Raw genomic sequence first — 7,394 nt, 5'->3', positions numbered from 1 at the left:
TGAACAACTTTAAAATATCATGATTCTTATTTGCATTTCTTCTGAGTCAGAATTCTTCCCTTGCTGTTAGACGTTGCTTAGGGCAGGAACAAGGTTCTTCCATACCTCACTATCCCTCTTTGCATGTCGTCTGTGTTTTATTTTTAAGATGGAATAATTATATTGGTTCCTTGACATGAAAATAGTTGACAACCTGTAATTAATTTAATTTTGTTACTGTACATTACAGTTTATAAAAATTAATTTTGGTATTTTTATTTAATTAGACCACGTGCCATTTATTTTTAATTTTGTTTCTCTCTTCAGGTTCTGAAGACAAGCTGCTACATCAACTCCATAAGGAGTTGGAATTTTCCATTAAGACATCAAGAAGATCTCATCAACTGGTAAATATTTATTCAGGTGTCCTTGCTTGTACACTGTTAATTATTTTCCTTTTAGTGAAAGAATAGCATTTTACACTTCATTGAATCCAAATTAAATTTAAAGATCAATGTGTTATCCACTGACACTCAACCCTTTATACTGGGAACTATTAGGTGGTGGTGGATTTTCTAAATAATAGTAACTATTCCTTTATTGTTTTTAGAGTTTGCCTGATAAGTTTAATTTTTACATTCCCTAGACCCCTGACATCTCTCATCTCTCTGAACATCTATTATACAAAACGCATTGCACAAAGATTGCATAGTTGAAGTAGTAACATAAAACTAATGCTGGAATATGAAATCTGTAAGGCATTTTCAGAGGTGGAGAATAAAATAGCTATATTTAAGAAGATAAACAGTTCAGGTTTTTTTAGGTATTCTATTGTTCTGATATGTGGCCTCAAACCTCACATGTCTACTGGTATGTGGCAAAATATTACCCTTCCTGTAGTGTAGATATAAATCACATACAAAAAACTACATTAAAAAAAGTTATTTAGTCAAACACTCGTAAGTTAGAAATAAGGTTGCACAGGCAAATGTATTTTCTGTCTGTTTGTGTCTCCACCCTGTGTACTGAATGAGCCACTGTGGCAAAAATAGTATATGATCATGTAATTAAAGAGTATATGATAATGCATAGGCATGAGGGGGCAGAATTATGATTGCACAAGCAACTGTAAAGCTGACATTTCCTAACTTTTCAGTGTCTTGTCTTTGCAATCTAAATAACATTCTTTAACTGTAGTGTTTTATATGCAATTTCCTGAGGCTTTTTAAAGAAAAAATGGTAAAAACAAATTCTTTTATATATAAAACTGTAACAACCCCTCACTGTGATCCAGCACCGGAGTTTGAATCCTGAACCTTCAGCATGTCAGCACAGATTGCTACTGCTTGAGCTACGGGACAAAGTAAACTAGCTGATTGGGGGAGTCTTTTAATCCAGAGGGAGAGTGGACAACTGGGCCTAGGATTAGGGTGGAGGAGAAACAGAGAGAAAGGGGCTTGGCCTAGCATAGAAGCTCTAAAGCGTCTCACTGGAACACTTATAAGAATTAGAGGTCGACCACCAACTACATGGTGGGACATCATGTGCAGGAAGGTGACCAGTCTGGATTTATTGGAGGAGCAAGCCATGGACAGGAATGAATGGTGACACTGTACTGCAAAGATCTCCAGGATGAAAGAGAGGGCAAAACAACTTTTTTCCCTGAACTCATTCTGACAGATGGATGAACCATTTTAGCTGAAACTTAAATAAATCAGCCTGGGGCAGACACTTGGCATGGAAAATTTCTGCTCAAAGATTTTGTTTGGCAAAATTATAAGCAACTGAAAAGAGTTTTATAATGGGAAGTGGTTCGGTAACTTTTACTATAGGTGGGATGGAGAGGAAGAATGGTGATTGTTTAAATACTTTGCCATACTTAGTAGTTTGCTAAATTTGTAAGAAGAAAGTTTCACCAAGGGTCTGGAAAAACACAGTAGTCAACGATGTCTAGCCATTTGAAATGGAGACGCCAAATTTTATGAATTTTGGTGTTGTATAGTATCTCCTATATACAAAGTTTAACATAACGCTTGATTTGTAATCTTATAGTTCAGCAATTTGTGAAGGTAACTGAAAGCTTGAACAGCTTTGGATATAGGCACCTGGCTTCCTGAGCTGGTGGCTATTGACATTAGGACATGCAGGTGGGGGATGGTTCCCTGCTAGTTTTGAAAAACACCATGGGACCCTTAACTTCTATCTGGGCAAGCAGAAGGGACTTCTCATCTGTACTATGGCACGCTTGATGATATACCCAAATTCTGCATTCACAACATTGGTTTTGAACCACAGTCCTATTGTGGGTCAAGAACTAGAATCAACTGAACCATGCTATCTTTTTAGTACAAATACTGTATGTGCTTAAGTCACTGCATGACTGACAAGCCTGCCCTGTTCTTGTGCACGCAAACAAAGTTAGAGAGCTAATAGCAATAATTAATAGGAAATACAAGGGGAAGAAATCCATTGGAGTAAAGTAGCTGGTTCCAGGTAGGCTATTTCCTTTGTTTAAAGCAGGGGTTCCCAAACTTGGTTCATGGCTTGTTCAGGGTAAGCCCCTTCGGGCCGCGAGACGCTTTGTTTACCTGAGAGTCTGCAGGTATGGCCACTCACAGCTCCCAGTGGCCGTGGTTCACCATTCCCGGCCAATGGGAACTGCAGGAAGCGGTGGCCCGGCCCAGGCCGCTTCCCACAGCTCTCATTGGCCAGGAACGGCGAACCTCAGCCACTGGGAACTGTGAGCGGCCGTACCTGCAGACGCTCAGGTAAACAAAGCGTCTCGCGGCCCGAAGGGGCTTACCCTGGACAAGTCGCGAATCAAGCTTTTATTGAGTATGGAGTCTGTCAAAACCCCACCTTTCCTTAAAAAGGATAACATATCTTGCATTTTGAAGGCAATGGAAAATAAATATTGTGCTCTAGAGCAAAAAGATAATCTTAAGATCAGTGGTTCCCAAACTCTAACAACCTGTGAACCCCTTTCACTAAAATGTCTTGTCTCACGAACCCACTCCTAAAAATGAATATTTCCAGGGATTTTCTCCTTTACTTGAGTATAAATTATAAAAGCTGTGATCTTGGAAATATAAAATTTGTTTTTATGACATGGTTATTACACACTAGTTGTTAATTATTATTTATCATTACAGTATTTTTATTAATTTTTGAAAACGGCCACACTCTTCCAACATTTCACCTTCATAGCTTGTATCACTTTGAATAAGCCTGTTATTAGAGAAGGCTCCTATGTTTCATTAAGGAGTATCCGATGTGAAACAGCATGAAGATATTTAAGAAGCCAACTCAGAGGTCCTCCTACACAAGCATTCAGGTCTTGAACAGTTGAGGCAAACAACGCATGTTACAACAAAGCTTAAACTTGTTCTTCATAATAATTTTAAAAACAATACTAGCTGCCTATTTAATTTTAAAAACAGCAAAAAATATCCACCTCCCTTTCCATTTTTTATAAGGAGTCCTGAAGTTTAAATCTCATCAGTGTGATAGATATGCTTGCTTTGATCTGCTTAGCTCTTGGGAGTCCAGGGGCTCTGGGCTGCTGGCCCCATGCTGCCCGGAGTCCCTAGGGACAGCTCTGTCCGCCATTAGGGAATTTTTTCCCCGAGAACCCCCATAACATTTCACAAACCCCCAGAGGTTCACAAACCCCAGTTTGGGAACCACTGCTTAAGATTAATTTTCTGCAAAATTATACATGAATCTTAAATATGTTTGTTCCTTGTTTACTTGATGTAGTAGCTGATACTTATGTAGAATATAAAAGGTTGAATTTTATGGACATTAATTGGGGGAAAAGATGCTCCCTCCTCTTTGAATATTTGTGATCTCTGTAATTATGTCTCCTACTTCAGAGGGCATAAAACCAGGAATGGTCATTCTTTCTTGTAATCATTTTATAAATCGCTTTATTTCATCACCTGCAACCCTGTGACTTGCCCACGTTTTAGAAGTTGTTAAAGATTTGTTTTTATGTAGCCAGTTTACCAGAAATAGTTGAAGTTTTGTGCATTTGTAATGATGAGTATATGTGCTGATCTATTATGGTGCATTGTACAAACTGCTCTAAACATGTTATGCTGCTTGTGTCCTAGCATTGGTATAATAATAATCAAGGATTAACACATTTACAACTTGTGTGCTGACTTTTTAAACAAACTTTTTTAAAGTGTACCATTTTCCTTTGAAATTTTTAAATTGTGTGTGAAATGTCCTTTTTTCCAAAACAATTGCAGTATTCAGCACAAACCCCTTCTTATTTAGCTGTGAAAAATTGTTGTAGGTCACTTTCTAACTTGCATTCAGTCTAGCACAAGCCTTTATTTCCTCCCTTTCCTTCCTTTTTTCCCTTTCTCCCCAAAACAATTAAAACAAGAAAAAAAAAAAAGTAGCAAAATAGCTCATTCAGAACTGATGTTGTAAGTGTTGTCCAATACTCACAATCTTGCATATGATAACGAGTTTCTATATACACCTCTACCCCGATATAACGCGACCTGATATAACACAAATTCGGATATAATGCGGTAAAGCAGCGCTCCAGCGGGGCCGGGCTGCGCACTCCGGTGGATCAAAGCAAGTTCGATATAACACGGTTTCACCTATAACGCAGTAAGATTTTTTTGGCTCCCGAGGACAGCATTATACTGGGGTAGAGGTATAGTTAGACTGATAACTTTGTGAGACAATTCTCTGGCTTAATTGGTGGGGAACTAAAAGAAGAATCCATTTGTGTTGCCAGAAGTATAACATGAGGCCCTCTCTTATTGTTACACCATAACATTAAATATTTCCATTTAGTAAATCAGGAAATAGATTCTAAATAAGAGATGAACAATATTTAAAAATTGTTTATTAGAGCACGTATTTTATCATCAAGGAAATCTGAATTGCACAGATCCCTCAATTTTTGTGCAAGATGGAAAATGTAGTAAGCTATACTAATTGTAGAATTTCAAATTCTGTTACAAAGTACCACACACAATAATTTTTCACTGGAAGTCATGCCAGCAAGCTACAGAATGATAGTATCGCATATTAGAAATATGTGGAAAATCCCATGTTATATTTATTTCCCAAGGTAGTGAAACCACTTGAACTTTGTCTTATATTAGCATCACAAGTTAGAAATAATCCTCTCTGATAGTATTTTAGGACACCAATACAAATTTTAGGACACTAATACAATGAAGCATAAAAAATACTTTATTTTATATAGACAACTTGTGGAGTTGATTTGTTTGTATGGTTCTTGTAGTATTGGTTGAATTTAAATCAAAATGCTTCATAGCAGCTGGATGATAGGAAGCAATTTTCTTGTAAATTTTAAAGGCATGGGTTATTTTTGGAAAAGATTTACCATAAAACACTTGCCTGCTCATTTGCATTGTAATAATTTTGAACGTCTTTCCAGCACACACACATTTTATAGAAATGCGGGTATCTGAGCTGAGCACCGGGAAAACCCCAAAAGGTTTAGGCATATTTATGTGCTGTTCTTATTTTCTATAATAAAATGTAGTACTTCTGTAAATCAGTTAATATTGTAAACTACATAATAAATGTATCTGGTGTTCATCTAATATGTCAAACAACAATGGTGTATTTGTAACTGAATGTACAAACAATATCCTTAGTCACAACTGTACTGGTTTAATGATGTGACTTGTGCTATTGATACTGTCATAGTGGGTATATTTAAAACCTTGAATGAAAGTAGTGCCTCTAAAAGTGAGGGATTAATAGTCCTGAACACCAGATATAGTCAACACACAGCTGCATCAATGCACCCCAGTCGTCACCTGCAGCAGCCCTGCTATTGCATTCTCTAGCATTTTTACTTGATGTATAAACGTGCTAAATTAATATAATGGATTTGAGTCTGAGACTTTGGTTTAATAGCTAAAGTGGTGAACTCTGTGTTCTATTCCTGGCACTGTCATTGACTCACTCTATACCTTCGGAAATCCTCCATTTTTGGTTCAATTTTCCCATGTGTCAAATGTGTACAATAATACTTACCTATTCCTTAGGGTAGTGAGGCAATTTTTAAGCCAAATATTCATCCCCTTAATAGTATATGTGAAGTCACTGGATTGACTACGTAATAAGAGGAGCAGAATTTATCCAAGGATTTGACAAATATTCAGAGGTCCTGGGATGGAAGATGAATTTTTGATATTTACACAAATAAGTGACTTAACTTTCAATTGTGACTGCTCGTAGAGGTGAATATGGCTCATATTCCATACTAATTCACTGCATAGTTTAGCCCCACAGTCCTGCTGCAGTTCTGTCATTATTTCCACTCGTAAATTTTTTGTCTATCTCAGTGTTAAAAATTAATTTTGGGCAGACTTTGTCTTCTGGTTTCTTAGTGTGGGAGCACATTTTTAGCAGTCTTTAAACTAGAAGGAATTATGTTTGAATAGTGTTATACCAAATGTTTGCAAATTCAAACCTTTGCTTAGAGTCGTAATATTCAAATATAAGTAGGGACGCCTCTTTGAAATTTAAACAGTGAAAATTAAACAGTTCCTACTTAGAATGAGTTAGAAAAAAAAGTAAAATCTTCATATGCTGTTAGTTCCCAGGCAATGCAACTACTCTCCATGTGTTCAATTGCAAGTTATGTGAGACATAAGTATGATGTCCTGTTGACGCACTCCTGCAGTTGAGCGTAACTACATGCTCAGTAGTATGCTATGATGTCAGATGTTTTCTTGGTGGTTAGTCTGTCTGGTGTAGTGTACTTAAAGCAGAGTTTGCCAACCTGTGGGTCATGATCCTGTGCTTGCAGGTGGACAGAAAAATATCTTCCTGGCTTTCAACTCTTGAATCCTAACTCCACCTTGCTGTTTCCTTCAGTGGCTTTGCTCCTGTCTTTATGGCCAGGTGAAAGCCCTTCAGCTAGGACTGTTGGCTGGCTCATCTAGCTTCCTATCCAATCCACCACCATCACCCCGTCCCTGCCCCTTTTCATACCTGTCTGCCTAGAGCAGCTAGATTGGGCAGAGAAGAGGCTGAGCTGGCTAATGAGGAGATTCAACCACATGGATCATCCTCCTGAACCTGATTCTTCCTCATCCCCCTCCCCATAATAAGTCAGGTCATAGAAGGCACTGGGGAGAGGCAATTCTTGAAGCAAGGAGAAACAGTGAGACTCTTGAGGTTTTTGCCCTAATTTTTCATTCAGACTGCTCCACTGTTGATAAATGTTTAAACACTGGATCATTTTAAACCGCAAATGTTCAAATTAGATTCAACTGAAGTATTTTTAGTTTTTTTAGTTTGTTTTTTTGTAGTTTATTCTCCTTTAAATTCCAAAGAATAAGAGCTCCTTTTTGTTCTAAGTTGTTGTAATAAAATCCTTTAATATTTGAAAAAACACCACA

The 7,394-nt window shown here is 37.4% G+C and overlaps 1 protein-coding gene across 3 annotated transcripts in view; it reads left to right on the top strand.

Annotated features, from left to right (window-relative positions):
• The first annotated feature begins 306 nt into the window (after positions 1-306).
• The window catches only part of CYRIB (CYFIP related Rac1 interactor B), a 77,499-nt gene continuing 70,411 nt past the window's right edge, over positions 307-7,394 (top strand). For all 3 annotated transcript variants that reach the window (XM_034763619.1, XM_034763618.1, XM_034763620.1), the window contains exon 1: positions 307-386. The gene's annotated coding sequence lies outside the window, so the exon portion shown is untranslated. The remainder of the gene's footprint in view (positions 387-7,394) is intronic.

Source organism: Trachemys scripta, chromosome 2 (assembly GCF_013100865.1).
Source record: "Trachemys scripta elegans isolate TJP31775 chromosome 2, CAS_Tse_1.0, whole genome shotgun sequence".
Taxonomy (NCBI): Eukaryota; Metazoa; Chordata; order Testudines; family Emydidae; genus Trachemys; species Trachemys scripta.
Note: the sequence above shows the minus strand (reverse complement) of the source record. Positions and strands in the feature narration are given on the sequence as shown.